The sequence below is a fragment of the Podarcis vaucheri genome (genome assembly GCF_965113315.1).
Source record: "Podarcis vaucheri genome assembly, chromosome: W".
Taxonomy (NCBI): domain Eukaryota; kingdom Metazoa; phylum Chordata; class Lepidosauria; order Squamata; family Lacertidae; genus Podarcis; species Podarcis vaucheri.
Window position 1 is genome coordinate 36,250,995 of NC_138757.1, and position 20,136 is coordinate 36,271,130.

Below are 20,136 nucleotides of genomic sequence, written 5' to 3' on the forward strand. Positions count from 1 at the left end.
CCGGGGACGCCTGGTAAGCCTCCTTCTGGCCTTACCTGAGCAGCAAGTGCAGCTTGCCCTGGATCACCATGGATCCCTTCAGTTGCCGTCAAGCTCCCAGGTGTGGATCTCTTGTCCTGACCTGAATACAAAAGAAGTGATTTCACATCTCCATTCCAACACGAAACGAAAGCCCAGAGCCTGGCTTCATGCTCCCCCTCATCTGGAATATGGTCACTTCCAGCTCCCTCCCAGCCCAAGGATCTCCTTGTAGAGGACTGCTTGTATGACAGAGAGGGTTTCTGTGGAGTGCTGCCTCCTTCTGCAGGTGCAAGCTGTTTTTCCAGCAGAAAAATGCTTCCTGGTAGATTGGAAGTGGCCACCCCTCTTTCCCCAACCCATTCCATATGCATCCCGACCCCAACTATCAGGATTTGCCATCTGGCCTGACTCTACAGTGCTGCTGATACACAAGATAGGCAATAGCCTGCCACTCACTAACCTAACTGCAGCCTTGCAGGAAAAGAATATAAGAGCAGCCAGAGATTTTGTAGTCCAGCCTATTCACATAAGCAGACCAGTCCCCTGCAGCGCACACCCTCCTACTCAAAACCAAGTCAGCTCACCGCCATAAACTGGGCCTCTTTCTCCTGCTTCACTTCTGAGATATTTCAGGGCAGGCTGGATTAAAGTCGGCTCACATTCCTGGCAAGGCTGTTTCCGTCCACGGAGTTTCTTCTATGAGACACATGAGCCAAATAGCCGAGGAGACAGTTTTTTAGCTGCCTGTCATTCATACACTTTATACTGAAAGGATTTCAAGGGCAGATGCTTTTTTTCTGCATGGAGGGTGGGGGTTTCCAAAGGGGCACTATTCAGACCTGCATTCATGGCTTATGAGACGTAGCCGTGTGACAACTGCACATCATGCTGATGTGTTGAAGGGCTGATGTTGCACTTCCAGGTAGAAGAGCTCGTTGGCATTATTCTAGGCTCTGTGTCAATTGACTTTGTGACATGATGGGGGGGGAGTTCTTATTTTTAGAGTATTTACCTGCAACCTCTTATGTGGGAATCTCAAGGTACTTTACAACTAGGTCCGAAAATAGGCAAACATTGAAATGCAGCAGAATAAACAGGCCTACAGTAAAAAAAAATCCCTCAAAGCCCATATTGGCTGGCAGCAGCATCCCCCCAAGTCCGTGATGGATAAAGACTTCCCCCACATGGAGCAGAATTGCACCCATGTTGGCAAAGGCCTCCTTTCTAGAAGGGGGAGCAGAGGCTGCCCCCACCCACTGCTCTCTTCTCCCAGGCATCTGAAGAGACAAACGGCTCCCCTTCTCTACCTGTGTGCCACAAGCCTGAATTGCAAGACAGTTCCCACTTTGGGGCAACAGGGAACAAACATGCAGAGGACGAGTTCGGAGGCTCCCCCAACAAAGCCATTTCCCTGGGCCCACCTGCCAGCCCACAGGAAAACGGCACGATTCTCCCCACCAACAGGACATAACAAGAAGATGGGGACTATAACATAGGACTTCCTAACTTGTGAGTTCTGATGAGCCGCTGCTGCTTCCCCAGTTTAAAGGATGGCGGCTCAGGTGAGCTATTAAGCTAGAAGGAGGAAAAGGACCGACCCCGGGATGGGCTGTCTGCCTTCCTGTTGCCTTCCACCCCACGACATCCTTCCCCAGCCTGGTGCACTCCAGGTGTTCTGGGGCTCCATCTCTCACCAGGCCCAGGCGGTATGGCCAGGGGTCAGGGATGGGGGCAGTTGTCCAAACCAGCTGGAGAGACTCAAGGAGGGCATTACAGCCTCAAAGCCCTTTCCCTACCTCTCAATCTGGACTTACCTGGCCTTGCCCCTGGCCGCCTTTAGCCAGATCAGCTGTGCTCGGAGCTGGGACAGACCCCTCTGGAGACTTAGAGGTAGAGGAAACAGCCTGGGTCCCCGCAAAGGTGATCACACTTTTCCTACTCCCAGACTGCAGGCTAGAGAATGTCGCTGCAAGCTGGTGACCCATTCCCTGGGTGGTGCACTGGGAAGAAGAAACCTCATCCAGAGATGGGAGGGAAGCACTTTGGCCAGTGCCATGGGGCCTTTCTTCGGAAAGCTGCTCGGGGACCTGCAATGGAGCACTGCCCAAGGAGGAGGAAATGTGGGAGGCCTGCTGGGAAGGCTGCTGGGACGCCGACTCTTCCTGGCTAAGGGAAGCAGCTCTTCCAGTGGTATCTCTGGGAACAGAGGGCATCGAAGTGAGCTGGCAATGAGAAGACTCAGCCAGGTGGCAGCCGGAGGTCTCTGGGGTCGCACCCAGGGATTCGTTGGGCGAACTTTTCTTCTCCATTCTGTGGACACGAAGGCAAGTCTTCTGACCACTGTACCAGTTGGTTTCAAAGGCTATTTTTTATGAAAGCTTGAAAAACAAAGAAAACACAATATACAGAAATCAGTGTCAGATATCAAGCATTTTGAAAACATAAAAATGAAAAGAAACAGAAGACGAAAAGCTTCCTTCTTTGTTGCAAAGTAATTCCCAAGAATAAGCCCAGAGTAGGTAGGCCTTTTGACTCCTGGGGAAATCACCGGCAACTTCATGCCAAATGCAGCAGAGGGAAGGGCCACAGGAGCTGCTATGAAACAGACGATCCTCAAATCACAGCTGTTTGATACAGGGATGGAATCAATCCTTTTGCTTCAGTCAAAACCTCAAGGGTCGTAGGTTGTGGTTAAATGAACTGGATGGTGTTACAAAGGATCTCAAAAGGAAACACCGTTTTTCGATTTGAAAACTGTTGAAAGATCTTTACCTATCCTGGGAACAGTACATGAAGAACTACACGAAGATGATGTACAGATGGTATACAACACCAGTGCAGTTAGGGAAAATGTACAAAACTAGTTCAAATATATGTTGGAAGTGTAAGGAAAGCCCTTTCCGCTCCTGCAGCGGAGAGGGTGTTGCGGGCAGGACCCTCCCACACTCGCGGGGGCTTCCCTCGCCCCCGCGAGACTTGGGGGAATCCCTGGGCGTGCCTTCAACCCAGCCTGCCAATGGGTGGGCGGGGCAGGCGTGGCCCTGGCTATTTAGGGCCAGGCACGCCCGGGGACCGCCCTCTTTTCCCCTTGCCCAGCTGACGAGCGGTTTTGACCAGCTGAGTGGATTGCTTCGCCGTGCTTTTTTTTGCGTTCGGAGCCTTGTGGTCTTTTTCTCTTCTTTTCTTCGCGTTGCTGCCACCGTGCTTGGGAAGTACGAGGAGCCGCCTGGAACCGTTCCTGGCAGCGGAGCCCCGCGGAAGCTCCGGCCATCGAGCATATCAGCAGAGGTTCTGAATCGGCGCCTGCAGAAAAAAGGAAAGGGTAACACGCACGCGGCTTGCTAGCCCTCGCACCGGCTGCCTCCTGCTTGCCACTTTGCATACTTCCCGCACCTTTTCCGCTGATTACCTTTTATTCGCCCCCCCCGCTCCGTTTACTTTGAATTTCTTCCTTCTACTATCACCTCCTCGTACTGCTCCTCGGCCGAGTCTACTGTCTCCTTCTTTTGTCAGTGGTGTTGGGAACCCGCCAATCCTTCTGAGCAGCGTTTTACCGTTTTACTTTACACCGTTTTACCTTACGCATACCCTCGCCTTCGGGGATTTTATTTGGGGATCTTATACGGGATTTTATTTCGGTTTCGAGCGCGAGTAACAGACTCTGAACAGCAGCGCGTGCTACCCTTTGCTGGTTACCATAGAGGCTACCGGGCGTCAGGGTCGCAGCACCACGTGGGTGAGGGCCGGGACGCCATTTTGACTAAGGGCAGGGCGGCACCCATCTTCCCCCCCACGCCGCCATTTTGCCGGCACCGCGTGTTGAAGCAGGCGGCGGCCATTTTATTTAAGGGAAGAAGTTGCAAGTGAATTTTAATCTTTAAGTTACCAGCTTCAGTATCCGCTTGGCGGGGGGTTCTTTAACGGCGTTTTTGGCAACAGTTCCGGCCGGTGAACAGCGGCACCGCATTTGCTTGCTTAGGCCTGCAGGGCTCGCGTGTCTGCTGCGGGGCCGATCGAGCTGCTGGGGGGCCCCACCATCTTGTGACACGAAAGATAACTGCACCATTTTGTCGCGCTTGAATTTATTTGAGGCGTTTAGTCACCCTTAAAAAAATAAAAAATAAAAACCACCTTCAGTTGTTGCATTGTGACCATTTGAGGTTATTAGATTTTAGGTATTTGAATATACTGACAGCTAAGAAATAATTGGTATATTTCGAATAAATAGTTAACAGATTGAACAGTAGATAAATAAATAAAAGTTATTAATTAATAAATAAATAAATTTAATTTAAAAAAAAATTCTAAAAATTAATAAATTAATAAAATATTAAATAAATTTTAAAAAATAAAATAAAAAATAAATTAATAAAAGAATAAATAAATAAATAAATAAATTTTAAAAAACAAAACAAAAAATTAGGGTAAATAAATAAATAAATAAATAAATAAATAAAGACAATTTGAATTGAAAGGTTTTGAGGAGGACATACACGGTCAGAGTAGCCCATACTGAACTGTCCTTTTCAGCGAATTTAAAATGGCCGGCCCTTAAATTCGGGCATGGCTTCAGGGAGTGACCAGCAACCGTCCACCTCGGGCACCCAGCCGGCAGCCACTAGCACCGGGGGCACACAGTTACCGGCCATGCCATGCGACCCACAGGCTTTTGCCCAATTTTTTATGGCTTTTGAAACCTTTTACAAAAAATGCAAATCTAGAGGAGCGCCGGCGCCCTCTGCTCCCGAGCCATCACAAGATATGATACCTGACACTCCCCCATATAACCAAGGACAACAGGATCCCGAGGCAGACTTGGGGGGCAGTTCGCACCCCAGGCCTGCAGTTACAAGACGCCCTATCACTCGAGCCCAATCAGCCACTGCTGGGAAGGCAAGCCATAGTACAGGAAAAGGAAAGGCCCCGGCGAAGGGTCCTAGTAAGGGGAAGGCGCCCACCAAGGGAAACAACAGCAGTAGCACACTCTCGCGGGCCATAGATATACCTAGTGTCTTTCAGGAACAACAACCTCAGCACAGCTCAACGGAGGACAGTGCGTGTTCCGGCTCGGAGGGGGAGCAGCCTGACCCTTCAAACGCTCAGTCGGTAGCCGGCGTGAGCACTCCAACCGTTGAGGCGCAAGGGGGTAAGAGGAAAGCTAAGAAGAAACATACTTCGGACAAGAGGAAGCGGAGCAAGCAGTCAGAGACAGAGGATGACACAGGTACGTCCTCTACCAAGTCGGATTCTGAGGATCAAATGGCGGGGTACTGGGGTCTTGGAGAGAGCAATCATGGGATCCCGCTCTGGGCACATGAAAGGAGGGCCAACTCCCACCGCAAAACTTTCAATGGAGTGCTTGAATGGAGGGATGGGGCGTTGGTCGAAGACGTTAAAGTCTCCACCAATCAGCCAACTGATTTCATATTGGGGAACCATCTGTCCCAGAGGAAGAGGAATAAGATCCTCAATGGGGACTACGTAGATATCTTTACCCTTCTCCCCCCGGCCAAGTTAACGGGAAAGGGCGAAAAGAGGCGCTCCTACGGAAAAAGGAGGTATAGAACGCCTAGGGGTTAGACGGGTATCAAGTTTTTATGGGAGTTGTCTCCGCCGCTTATCCCCGGAGATCTATGGATTTAGTGGCCTACCTGGCGCACGTGAGAACAGCGTACTCTCTCGCAGGAGAAAACGCAGCCTTAACGTACGATGAGAATTTTCGCAGGAATGCTTCTCTCCTGCCGTCCACCCGTTGGGACCTGACCAATCCTAATTACTGGGGCATGGACGTCAATCCCTACATAGAAAAGAAAAATCAGGACCCGGCTAAAAATGGTAAGACTGAAGCAAAAAGGCGCCGCCAGTGCTGGGAGTTCAATCGGGGTGTCTGTTCACGCCCCTATTGTAAGTATTCCCATGAATGCGAACGCTGCTGGGGAAACCACCCCGCTACCGCGTGCTTTAAGAATAAACAGCAGCCCTTTCGGGGGGCAGGGGGTACTTACACGGCAACGCTAGAGGTGCCCCCGGTCCCTCTCATCAAGGACCAAGTAACCGCCAGTAATCACGAGCTTCCGTTGGCCTATACCCCTATCCGTCTTCAGCCCCTTAAGACCCTGCTAGACCTATATCCAGACCGAAAAGCTGCGCAATACCTCTGGGAGGGTTTCTCTAAGGGCTTCAGAATCCCTGTGACAGTTCCCCCTACCCCCAGGGAACCGGAAAATCAAAAATCTGTTAGGGAAAGGCCTGATATAGCCAGGAAAAAGATAGAGAAAGAAATCAAATCTGGTAGGGTGGCTGGCCCCTTCTCCGCGCCTCCGTTCAAAGGGCTTCACTTGTCCCCGCTGGGCATCGTCCCTAAAAAGACCCCGGGGGAATTTCGTATGATCCATAACCTATCTTACCCGAAAGGGGGCTCTGTCAACGATGCTATTCCCCAGGAATTCTGCACGGTCAAGTATACCTCTTTTGACCAAGCAGTTAAGATGATTCGGCAATTTGGGAGGGGTGCGCTGCTAGCAAAATGTGATATCGAGTCAGCATTTCGACTCCTCCCAGTCCACCCAGCTGACTTTCGCTGGTTGGGCTTTAAATTTCAAGGGGAGTATTTCGTCGACAAAGCGATGCCTATGGGCTGCTCCATAGCCTGTGCAGCATTCGAGTCATTTAGTACTTTTCTAGAATGGGCCCTCCGCTTCAGATCAAGGTCCGTGGGCGTGTCCCATTACCTCGATGACTTTATCCTGGTGTCTGACAGTATACAGGGCTGCTCCGCCCTCCTGGGGGCCTTCACAGCCCTGTCAGAGGAACTAGGGGTTCCCCTCGCTGCCGAAAAAACGGAGGGTCCAACCACTTCCTTGGTTTATTTAGGCATCGAATTGGATACAGTGGCGCAGACGTCTCGGCTGCCTGTCGAGAAGCTGTCCGCCCTTAAAGCGCTGATTCAGCAGCTTCTGCCCCTTAAGAAGATCACTCTGAGACAAATCCAGTCCTTGCTAGGTCACCTAAACTTTGCTTGTAGAGTGGTGGCGCCAGGTCGCCCCTTTTGCAGCCGTTTAGCTAGATTGTCCGCAGGACTCAGGGCTCCCCAACATAGAGTCCGGCTATCCGAGGAAGTTAAGGTGGATATGGGCATGTGGTTGCAATTCCTCGACAAGTACAACGGCATATCATTATGGCAAGATTCCATGTCCCTAACGGCCGACTTTCAAGTACAGTCAGACGCCGCTGGATCGCTGGGCTTTGGGGTGTATTTCTGGGGTCAATGGTGCGCCAAAAGGTGGCCCACAGAGTGGCAGGGCCAGCCCATCACACGGGATCTCACATTCTTGGAATTCTTCCCCATCGTAGTAGCAGTACATCTTTGGGTAGAACAGTTCCGCAATCACAGGGTTTGCTTCAATACGGATAATCAAGCGGTAGTAGCGGTTCTCTCTAAGCAGTCTGCGCGTTCCACCAGGGTTGGGAATCTCCTGCGGTCTTTTGTCCTTCTTTGTTTAGAGCACAACATATACTTTTCGGCCAAATTCGTACCCGGCATTAACAATGACATCGCGGATGCTTTATCTCGCTTTCAGATGGAGCGCTTCCGCTTGTTAGCGCCGGATGCCGAGCAATCATCGATGCCTTTCCCGGAGCATCTCTGGAGCATTGGGAGCAAGAAGTGATGAAAGGTTTAATCGGTGCCGTGGCCCCTTCCACAATGAGATCATACAAGAAGGCCTGGGCCGACTTCTTAAAATTTCGCAGCAGCAGGCCCAGCACGGGGCCTTTGTCCATTCCCTCAACGAGGGAGGTGCTCCGCTATTTGGCTCACCTGAGGGAATTGGGAAGGGCCCCTAAAACTCTTAATATTCAGTCCGTGGGAATTTCATATTTTTGTAAGGCCTTTTTTGCCACAGACCCATGTTCAGCTTTTATCGTCCGTAAGACTCTGGAGGGCTGGCGTCGGCAGCACCCTCCCAGTGTAGACAGGAGGAGGCCCATAACGTTTGACGCTTTGGCCCAGATTCACAAGAAGTTACGCTCTATATGCTGGTCAAAATACGAAGCGCGGCTTTTCTCGGCCGCCTATTCCATAGCATTCTTTGGCGCCCTGCGCATTGGGGAGCTAGTCTGCGAGCGCGGGTCGGCTCATTCTCAGAGAGGCATACTATTAAGTGATCTGTCCCTGTCCGAGTCCGAGCTGATTGTCCAGGTGCGGAGTTCTAAGACAGACCAGCTCGGTAAGGGCGCTCTCTTACAGTTATCGGCCGTGCAGGGTAGTGGCCCCTGTCCCGTAAGAGACACACGGCGCTTTCTTTATTTGAGACCCAGTGGCCCTGGCCCATTTCTTGTACATGCAGACAGGTCACTCTTGTCTAGACACCAGTTCACGCGCGTGCTGCGTGCTGCGCTTGCAGCTTGCGGATTTCCAGCGGAGGAATTTTTCGCCCACTCCTTTCTCATCGGGGCCGCCACCACCGCAGTGCACTTAGGGCTCTCCACGGAGAGGATTAAGGACTTGGGGAGGTGGAAATCTAACGCATACAGAACTTATGTTAGAAAGAACCTATGACTTCCGGTGGTAGTCCTGACCTTGGCTTTTCCGTTTATTTTCCTTTCAGAAGCCAAGAAAGTGTGCATCTGGTTGGTGGGCCATAGTATAGTTTACTGGGCCAAGAACCATGCTGTGAGTTCTGGAATGGGGCATAATTTGAGCCTGCCTTCGAACGTTGAGCTGACTTGGATTGCGCGTAGAGGGATGCGCTGGAGTGAATTCAAACCGGTGGTGTTTGCGAGGGCTGCTGCCGAAGGGCCTCCCGACGCTTTGATAATTCAATTAGGGGAAAATGACTTGGCATACCGCAAAGCTATCGATTTGAGATGGAACATTTTCGATGATTTGGCGCATTTGAAGGCGGTTTACCCAAATATTACCATCTTGTGGTCCTCGCTGCTCGAGAGGAGGATTTGGAGGGATTGTGTGAGCCCCGCAGGAATCAATAATAATAATAATAATAATAATAATAATAATAATAATAATAATAATAATAATAATTTATTATTTATACCCCGCCCATCTGGCTGGGCCTCCCCAGCCACTCTGGGCGGCTTCCATAAAAACCAAAAATACAATAAAATATCACAGGTTAAAAACTTCCCTGAACAGGGCTGCCTTCAGATGTCTTCTGAATGTCAGGTAGTTGTTTATCACTTTGACATCTGCTGGAAGGGCATTCCACAGGGCGGGCACCACTACCGAGAAGGCCCTCTGCCTGGTTCCCTGTAGCTTTGCTTCTCGCAATGAGGGAACCGCCAGAAGGCCCTCGGCGCTGGACCTCAGCGTCCGGGCAGAATGATGGGGGTGGAGACGCTCCTTCAGGTATACTGGGCCGAGGCCGTTTAGGGCTTTAAAGGTCAGCACCAACACTTTGAATTGTGCTCGGAAACGTACTGGGAGCCAATGCAGGTCTTTCAAGACCGGTGTTATATGGTCTCGGCGGCCGCTCCCAGTCACCAGTCTAGCTGCCGCATTCTGGATTAGTTGTAGTTTCCGAGTCACCTTCAAAGGTAGCCCCACGTAGAGTGCATTGCAGTAGTCCAAGCGGGAGATAACCAGAGCATGCACCACTCTGGCGAGACGGTCCGTGGGCAGGGAGGGTCTCATCCTGAATACCAGATGGAGCTGGTAAACAGCTGCCCTGGACACAGATTTGACCTGTGCCTCCATGGACAGCTGTGAGTCCAAAATGACTCCCAGGCTGTGCACCTGGTCCTTCAGGGGCACAGTTACCCCATTCAGGACCAGGGAATCCTCCACACCTGCCCGCCTCCTGTCCCCCAAAAACAGTACTTCTGTCTTGTCAGGATTCAACCTCAATCTGTTAGCCGCCATCCATCCTCCAACCGCCTCCAGACACTCACACAGGACCTTCACCGCCTTCACTGGTTCTGATTTAAAAGAGAGGTAGAGCTGGGTATCATCCGCATACTGATGAACACCCAGCCCAAACCTCCTGATGATCTCTCCCAGCGGCCGCATGTAGATGTTGAAAAGCATGGGGGAGAGGACAGAACCCTGAGGCACCCCACAAGTGAGAGCCCAGGGGTCTGAACACTCATCCCCCACCACCACTTTCTGAACACGGCCCAGGAGGAAGGAGCGGAACCACTGTATAACAGTGCCCCCAGCTCCCAGCCCCTCAAGACGGTCCAGAAGGATGCTATGGTCGATGGTATCGAACGCCGCTGAGAGATCCAGCAGAACTAGGAAACAGCTCTCACCTTTGTCCCTAGCCCGCCGGAGATCATCAACCAGTGCGACCAAGGCAGTTTCAGTCCCATGATGAGGCCTGAATCCCGACTGGAAGGGATCCAAATGGTCCGCTTCTTCCAGGCGTGCCTGGAGTTGTTCGGCAACCGCTCGCTCAATCACCTTCCCCAGGAATGGAAGATTTGAGACTGGGCGATAGTTGGCCATCGTGGCCGCATCTAAAGATTTTTTTTAAGAAGCGGTTTAATAACCGCCTCTTTCAGCGGGTCTGGGAAGGCTCCCTCACGGAGGGAAGCATTCACCACCCCACGAAGCCCATCGCCCAGCCCTTCCCGGCTTGCTTTTATTAGCCAGGATGGGCAAGGATCCAGGCTAGAAAGGTCTTGGAGCGGGCTGTGGAGCGTAGAGTGGCGGATCTGGGTGGGTGTGTCATTGGTCACCCTGGCATCCAGTTCAGTATTGAGGCCCTCTACAGATGGGATGGCGTGCATCTGTCAGATGCAGGAAATGACATGTGGTTGGGGGACATCAGTGCAGGGATTAGGGATTGGTTGCGGGTTTGAAGGTATTGGCGGCGAGCTTTGCTTGTGTGGCGGTTAGGCATTGGCATGGGGCAATTGTTAGAAAAATGGAGGGGGGGAAGGAAGCGCCATCACCTTCCCCCAATGTGAAGGGGTAGTCCGGTAGAGGACTCCGGGGGGCGTGGCCTTGTCCGAAGCCTGGTGAGGTAGGGCCTCCGGCACGCCCCCGAGTGGTGACACCCGTGGGATCCTAGTTGGCGTACTTCAACGGGACTCCCGCGGTTTGTGTTCAACCCTCCCCGGTCACCATGCCGGGTAGTCTATAGGAGCCAATGCCTAAGGCCAATACCTTCAATTTCCGTAATCAATAAAGTTGTGGCCTTTTATGCCCATTAACCTTATATCATTGTGTCCGTGTCTTCATTTCACTGGGGGAGGAAACTTGCCACGCAAAAGGAGGGAACATTGTATCATATGTGGTGGGAGTGTAAGGTAATTAAAACATTTGGGGAAATGATATACAATGAATTGAAGAAAATGTCCCATTTAACATTTATTTTAAAACCCGAGGCATTTTTGTTGGGGATTGTAGGGAAAGATCTGCCAAAAAAGTTGAAAAACATCTTCATGTATGTGACAACGGCCGCGAGAGTTCTGGTTGCGCAAGGATGGAAGACTGCAGAAACCCCAACTAAAGAATCATGGCGAGAAAAGTTGATGGACTATGCAGAAGTGGCAAAATTGACATATAAGCTACGGGACAAGGATAACTGTGACTTTAAGGATGAATGGGAACCTTTCACAAAGTCTCTGAAGACGCAACAAAGCAAATTGGACTCCTTGGCAGGTTTTGAATAGACATCCACATTTATTTATTTTTTACTGTTAATAATCAGCTAAACAGTTTGAGGATCTATACAACTTTGTAACATGCAGAAAATAGCAATATTAGAGAAACCAAAGACTGGAATTGAGGGAATTCAGGAGGTGGGGTGGTGTCAGGGAACTGCAGGCAGCGAGGGAGGAAAGAATGGGAGGATACAGAGAACGATCTCCGCTGATTAGCAAGCTGACAGTTTGCTTCGACACACCCAGTTAATGAGCACTCAAGAGGAGAGGCTCAAAAAGAAGAAAAGGAGGATGGAACGTCACCTTGAACAGCTGGAAAAAGAGAGAGCTGATTTATTGGCTACGTCAGAGGAATTAAGAATTCGTTTGCAAGAAGCCAGAGCCAGATCTGCCGGAGCTTCTGGAGGGCCCCTGAACCGGTCTTTGCCACTGGTAAGCAAATTCAATGGAGACCCCAGACTGTATATGGGCTTCAAACTCGACATGCAGTATGCTCTTGAACTGCAAGGAGCTGCTTTTGCTGGGGATGCTGAAAAGGTGGGGTACCTTATAGGCCACTTGACTGGGGCAGCGCGAGATTGGGTACGCCCACTGCTTGCTAGCCATAATGCTGCGCTCAGCGATCTCAAACAATTCTGGGAAGCGATGGACGTTATGTTTTCATTTGAATCGGAGGAGGATGTGACCCAGCAGCAGCTATTGGATCTCCGGCAGGGGAACTCAACTGTGAGGGCGTACTGGTCCCAATTTGCGATGCTGGTGCACAAGCTTGATTGGAGCTTAAACTCAAAGCCCGTGCAAGCTTTATTTAAGGCCAGACTTAATTCTCAGGTGCCAGGGGCCCCCGTCACAAGGACTTGGATTCCCTCGTTAAAGCTGCTCTGGCGGTGGGCAGCAGGCAAGAGCTGAGGCAGCTTGAGAAGGCTGAGAGCAAAGGCCGGCGTTTCCATGGTGATCGCATTCCTGAGATACCAAGTGAGGGAGAGCAAGGTCAATCTCGCTCGGAGCCGATGGAAATTGACTCTGCCCACGCACGGGAAGATTCAAAGGCTCAACGGCCAATTCACAAGGCGGCAAAAGACTGGCAGGCTGCCAAGAAATGTTTTATCTGCCAGAAACCAGGGCACTTTGCCAGAGTGTGTCCTGAACGTCACAACTTGCAGGGAATGGTGGGGGCTTCCTCCCAGATGGGAGAGGGGGGAGTCCAAATGCAGGGAAACGCCAGTGCCTGTCTGGGAATGGAGCGGGGCAGCAGCCAGGCAGCAATGGAACCAAACCAGAGCCCTGACCAGGACACCCCCAACCAGGCATAATTGTGAGGGTGTTGCTGGACCTCCCCAATGGACATGCTATGGAGGTCCATGCCCTGTTGGACTCAGGAGCGAGTGCCAATTTCTTCAGCAGGGACCAATTGCATTTACTACCTTTGGACTTTCCGCTACAAGTGACCACCATTGATGAGCGGGAACTTTTGGGAGGGGAAGTGACCCATCAGGACCCCCCCCCCATGAGAATGAGGTTTTTGACGCATTCTGAAACGATTGCTTTCTATGTGGCCACGCTGGCCCATCATTCTGGGCATGAGCTGGTTGGCCTTGCACGATCCAGTGGTTTCCTGGCATCAGCGTAACCTGATGTTTGGATCGGCGCATTGCTTGGAGAACTGTTTGGGAGTAAAGGAGCCGTGAGTTGGTAGTGCCAGAGTGGCGGCTACATGTGCGGGAGAGAAAGGTGGCATTCCTCCAGAATATATGGACTTGGTAGAGGTTTTCAGCGAAAGAGAGGCAGACACACTGCCGCCGCACAGGCCTTACGATTGTCAGATCAACTTGGTCCCGGGGGCCAAGTTACCGGCAGGAAAACTGTACTCTATGTCCGATCAGGAGATGGAGGACTTAAGAGCCTTTATCGACAAGAACTTAAGGAGAGGTTTCATCAGGGAGTCCAGGGCAGTGGGCGGAAGCCCCGTGTTCTTTGTGGACAGGAAGGCCACGCGAGAGAGGAGGCTGGTCGTGGATTTCCGGCGAATCAACGCCCAGACGGTCCCCATGGCCTTCCCCATGCCAAGAATCGATGACGTATTGGCGAGGGTGCGAAAGGGGAACATTTTTACTAAACTGGATCTGAGAGGAGCCTACAATCTCATCAGGGTGCGAGAGGGGGACGAGTGGAAGACAACCATGTTCACACCACGAGGAGCATTCGAATATCTTGTTATGCCCTTTGGTTTACAGTGTGGTAGCCCGTGCTTCCAAGCCTTCATGCACCACGTGTTGGGACCTTTGCTCTATAAAAACTGCGCTGCATTCTTGGATGACATACTTATTTACTCTCCAGATGAAGAACAGCACGTCAAGGACGTGCGGGAAGTTCTAACTAGGCTCAAGGAGCATCGCCTATGGGTGAAACTGGAGAAGTGTCAGTTTCACACGAGAGAGGTCGGGTTCCTGGGCTATAGGCTGTCGGACAAGGGTCTGGCAATGGACCCGGAGAAGGTCAAGGCGGTGGTGGAGTGGAAAAGCCCAAAAACAAGGAAGGATGTTCAGCGGTTCCTGGGCTTCAGTAACTTCTACCGGAAGTTCATCAAGAACTTCGCGCAGCTGGTGACCCCCATAATGGATTGCCTCAGTGGCAAGAAGACATTTGAGTAGACGGAGGCGGCGCAGAGGGCCTTTGAGAGTCTAAAGAGGGTCTTCGCCTTCGAGGAACAACTGCTGCATGTCAACCCGGAACTACCACTGCGGGTGGAGACAGATGCGTCGGATCGAGCGATTGGAGCGGTCCTCACGCAGGAAGATGGGGAGTGGGAGTGGCGTCCATGTGCCTTTTTCTCCCGGAAGCTCAATAAATCGGAAGTAAATTATAGTATCTATGATAAGGAAATGCTTGCTATTGTGTCTGCGTTCAAACAATGGTGCCATTTTTTGATTGGAGCGAAGCATCAGATACAGGTGTGCACAGATCACAAGAATTTGGAGTACTGGCGGACAGCGAGAGTGATGTGCCAGAGGCAAATACGCTGGGCACAGTTCTTTGGCAAATTTAACTTCAGGATTCAGTACGTACCGGGTGAGCAGAACTTGAGGGCGGATGCTTTATCCCGTAAACCAGAGTATTTGGCAGAGGAAGGACCGCCGGTAGCCCGGTTCATGTTCCCTGAGCAGAGGTGGGCTTGTGGGGCGACATTGGTGAAGGACGACAAACTGCTACGATTTATGCGAGACGATGCTTTTGCCAGAGGAAAGTTGGATGAACTTGGGCAAGGGAGAGGGGCTGAGGGAGGTTTCGAGGAAAAAGGGGGGCTACTGTTTTATCGGGGGGCTTTGTATGTACCAGGGGAACCTCTCTGGGCCCGAATCCTCCGACAACTTCACCACAGCTCGACGGCAGGACACTTTGGGCAACATAAAACCATGTTGTTGGTCACCAGGGAATTTTGGTGGCCCAAGGTGCGGGAAGATGTGAAGGAATATGTGCGAGGGTGTGAGACCTGTCAGAGAGCCAAAGGGGAGAGGGCAGCTCCGGCAGGGTTATTAGAGCCTCTGCCAACACCAGGGAGGCCATGTGAGGTGGTATCAGTAGACTTCAAAATAAATCTGAAGAAGTGTGCATGCACACGAAAGCTCATACCAAGAACTAACTTAGTTGGTCTTTAAGGTGCTACTGGAAGGAATTTTTTTATTTTGACTATGGCAGACCAACACGGCTACCTATCTGTGTCAGTAGACTTCATTACTGACCTGCCCCAGTCCAGGGGGGAAACGGCAGTGTTGGTGGTGGTGGATCTACTCACCAAAATGTGCCATTTTGTGGCGTGTTCTCATGCGGTAACTGCGGAGGAGACAGACAAATTGTTTGTGGAGCACGTGTTTAAGTTGCATGGGGTCCCTTCAGGGGTCATTTCGGATAGGGGGACACAATTTACCTCAAGGTTCTGGCCCAAACTCATGAGTTTGTTGCAAGTGGAGGTAAGTTTCACCACCGCCAGACATCCCGAAAGCAATGGGCAGGCGGAAAGGGTCAATGCAGTACTACAGCAGTACCTGCGTTGTTATGTGGGGGAGAGGCAGAACGATTGGGTGGACAAATTAGCGCTGACGGAGTTTGCATACAACAACTCCGAGAACGTGTCCACAGGGATGACTCCGCTTTTTGCTAATCATGGGTGCCATCCCAGGGCTTTCCCTGGGAGGGGGGAGGAGTCGTGGAGTGTGCCAGCCGCTGAACAGTTTGCAGAGGAAATGGAGGCAATTCAACAGCAATTGAAGTTGAACTTGGAAAGGGCCAAGGAGGTATACAAGAGGCAAGCAGACAAGCATCGGAGGGAAGGGGAAACCCTTCGGGTAGGGGATAAGGTGTGGTTGTCAACGCAAGGCTTGCCTTGGAAAGGGGGCTGTAAGAAACTCAAACCCAGGAGGGTGGGTCCCTTTGAGATCATACAGCAAGTCAACCCGGTGGCCTTCAGGTTGAGGCTGCCAGAGAGCATGAAAATTCATCCCGTGTTCCACCGGTCGCTATTGTCGGCTTACCGGCCGGGCAGAAGGGAAGGGGAGGTGCCACCGCCTGAAGTCGAGGAAAGGGAGCGGGGACACCAGATAGAGGAAATACTGGACTCGCGTTGGAAGGGGAATCAGCTGGAGTATCTTGTAGCTTAGAATCATAGAATCATAGAATCATAGAGTTGGAAGAGACCACAAGGGCCATCGAGTCCAACCCCCTGCCAAGCAGGAAACACCATCAGAGCACTCCTGACATATGGTTGTCAAGCCTCTGCTTAAAGACCTCCAAAGAAGGAGACTCCGGAGGCGGCGCGAAACAAGTAATGGCGGTCCTCTTCGCGCTGCGAAGAGGGGCTCCGCAGGAAAGGGTCGTTCGCTGCGGCAAAGCGACGACCCACTAAGAAAAACCACGAGCAGAGTGAGCTCGTGGCCGTGGGATCCGGCGGGCACCTAGAGCGACCCCCAAAACGAAGAAGGGACCCCGTAAGGGGCTCCGGAAGCGCGGAGGGGAAGCGGTGCTGTGGATTCATCGCTCTTTCTGCGGGAGTGAAGCCGTGCGGCTGTTACGGATGAGCGCCGACCTTTCTTCCTTTTACATTGGATTACAAACCAACTACTCGTGAGTAAGATTCACCTGAGATTGGATTACAAAATTTATGAATTTGGCTGAAAGCGGGAGACGAGAAAAAGGAAGTCCGTCTCCCGATGGTGCTTAGTGATCAAAGGCAAAGGATTTGACAGGCTGGAAGCAGCACAGAGGGGCTTTAAAACAAGAGAAATCATACGCTTAGAGAAGCTGGAAACTGAAAGGCAAGTTGCTTTTATTTCTTTGGGACTGGCTTTATCTTTCTTTATGGGGACTTTCTCCTCTGCTAAATCTACTAAAAAATTTTAAAGACTTTAAAAACCCAAGCCCCGGACTTGCAGCGGGACAAAAGGCTGCTTTGCAGATACACTTACAAATCTGAAATGGATATTTAGAGGCATCACTGTTGGATACAATTTAACAACTGTACTTTGCACCTTTTAAGAGACTTGTGGCAACATTGTGAGAGCTCTGCTTGAGGGAAAAGGTCTTCTCCAAAGACTTTTATTAATTTACTTAATGGCAGGAACTTTAATGGCGACTGAAATTTTGTTTCTTCTTCCTTGAACTGTAACATTACTCCCTCTAGTGGAGTTTGGGACTTACAATTTCCTGAGAACCAACTTTGCTTTGTCTCTCTGTGGTTTGGTTGTTTACTCCAAGGCCTGCCTTTCCCATGAAATTTTTGACAGCTTGACCTTGAATCCATAGACAGGTGGGGAATGAGCGACAGAGTAAAAACAAGAGCTGCGTCGAAGGCAGGGAAAGGCAAACTGACACAAACAACCCTATTTTCTCAGGGACGCAGATCTTCAGTCCCTGCCGTTTTGCAGACTGCACCCTCGCCAACAACTCTAGCTGAAGAAGCTGAACAATTAACAGGTGAGGATATGGCATCTGGAGGGTCTAACACTTTGTTAGAGGAAATGTTACAACAATTTGCAATCTTGAACAAAAAAGTGGATGACCAAACTGCAAAAATTGATTTAGCCACATCCTCAATTACCAAACTTTCAGAACAGGTGGCTAAGCACTCACAAGACATTGGAAATCTAAATGACGTAACATCTGAAAATCGAAAATTGGCGGAGGCTGCGAACCAAAAAGCAGAGGCCGCAGCAAAAGGAGTGGAGGAACTGAAAGGAGAGGTAAGACCGCTCCACAAACATATTACTGACCAGCAGGCCTACCTGTCTTTGGTGGAACTGCGAAACAAGGAAAATAATCTGAGATTACGCTCTATCCCAGAGATTGAGAAAGAGGACTTGATAGGTTTTCTAACAGCAGAATTCTCTAAATTCTGGGGTATTAATGAAGATACAGATTTTAAAATAACAACTGCATTTAGATTGGGAAGAGCCGCTGGAAAAGACAGGCCTAGAGACTGTTTGATCATCCTAAGGACTAAACAGGAGAGAGACAAGCTACTTGACCTACATTTTAATAAAGCACTTGTGATACAGGACAGAAGAGCACAAATCTACAAGGACATCCCTAAGCAACTACTGGATCTCAGATCTAACTATACTGACCTAGCCGGACTTTTGAGAGGTAACGGAATACCATACAGGAATCGGCGCTCTCCACTAATGGCGACGCGGCTTCACCCTGCGGGCTGGGTAGCGATTCTCAGCACCGCGCTCCCCGTTGTCGTTCCGGAGCCTTTAAAAAGGCTCTTTCTTCGTTAGGTTGGCATGCGTATTTGTGGTATGACAAGGGGAAAACATATGGAATGTTCAAAAACCATATTGTCAGGAAAGCAATATATATGGTCTGGAAAAAATACAAAGACTTATTGGAAAGTAAAACTCCGAGGTGGATCTCACCAATAGAGGCCAAAGCTCGGAAAACAGCCAATATGGAGGCACATTGGCCGAAATATTGGGAAATAATAGAAAACATCGGAGGTAATTGGAGGTTGCAGAGCTTTGAAAAACTAAAGGATAAGGTGCAAAATTGGCTACACTATGCCCAAATTAATGAGGTTTTTAAGCTAGATAAAAAAATAGGATTCCAGGTGGAAAAATCGAAACTTGAGACAGAGTTGCTAGAACCAAAGACCAAGGTATTATCGAGAATGTATAACTTGCTGCTTAAATGGAATACTCAGGATGAGACAGTTAAGTCAGCCATGATAAAATGGGCTCAAGACATTGGTTACAATATTATGTCTGAAGACTGGGAAAGGTTATGGACCACCGGTATGAAATTTACGGCATGTAATGCCTTGAAAGAAAACATTATGAAAATGGTATACCGGTGGTACATGACCCCAGTCAAGCTTGCTAAGATATACCATTTGTCTGACAATAAATGTTGGAAATGTAAGGAGGCTGAAGGGACATTCTTTCACCTCTGGTGGACTTGTCCAAGATTGAAGGCCTTTTGGGAAATGATTTATAACGAGTTAAAAAAGGTGTTCAAGTACACCTTCCCCAAGAAACCAGAGGCCTTCCTTCTGGGCATTGTCGGCCAGAAGGTGTTAAAAAAGGATAGAACTTTTTTTATGTATGCTACAACAGCAGCAAGAATCCTTATCGCTAAGCATTGGAAGACCCAAGATTTGCCCACACTGGAGGACTGGCAGACGCAATTGATGAACTACATGGAACTGGCCGAGATGACTGCAAGGATCCGAGACTTGGGAGAAGAGGCAATGGAGGAGGACTGGAAAAAATTTAAAGACTATTTGCAAAAGTATTATAAGTTGTATGAAACATAAGATGCCGTATGATTTGGAACGTTAGCCCCAGCAATGAAATTTAATTACTTATGAAATTGATAACACTTATGAAAGAATCAAAGTTTAAATGGGTAAAAATGACACTATATTATATCTTCAGAGTAAATGGAGAATAAGAGATTTAAACTTAAATTGCAATTAAAAACATAAAGAAACACACGAAATAAGGGTATAATTTGCTGATAACTTTATTATCAAGAATGCATTATGTGGGAGATGTGGGGAAGTCCAATGGAAATTTGAAATAAGTTGCTGAAATGGTTATGACTTTCTGTTCTTTTTTCTTTTTTTTCTTCTATTCTGCCTATTCTTTTGTTCTTTCTGTAATTTGGAAAAAATGCAATAAAAAATTATTATAAAAATTAAAAAAAAAAAAACAAAGAAGGAGACTCCACCACACTCCTTGGCAGCAAATTCCACTGTCGAACAGCTCTTACTGTCAGGAAGTTCTTCCTAATGTTTAGGTGGAATCTTCTTTCTTGTAGTTTGGATCCATTGCTCCGTGTCCGCTTCTCCGGAGCAGCAGAAAACAACCTTTCTCCCTCCTCTATGTGACATCCTTTTATATATTTGAACATGGCTATCATATCACCCCTTAACCTCCTCTTCTCCAGGCTAAACATGCCCAGCTCCCTTAGCCGTTCCTCATAAGGCATCGT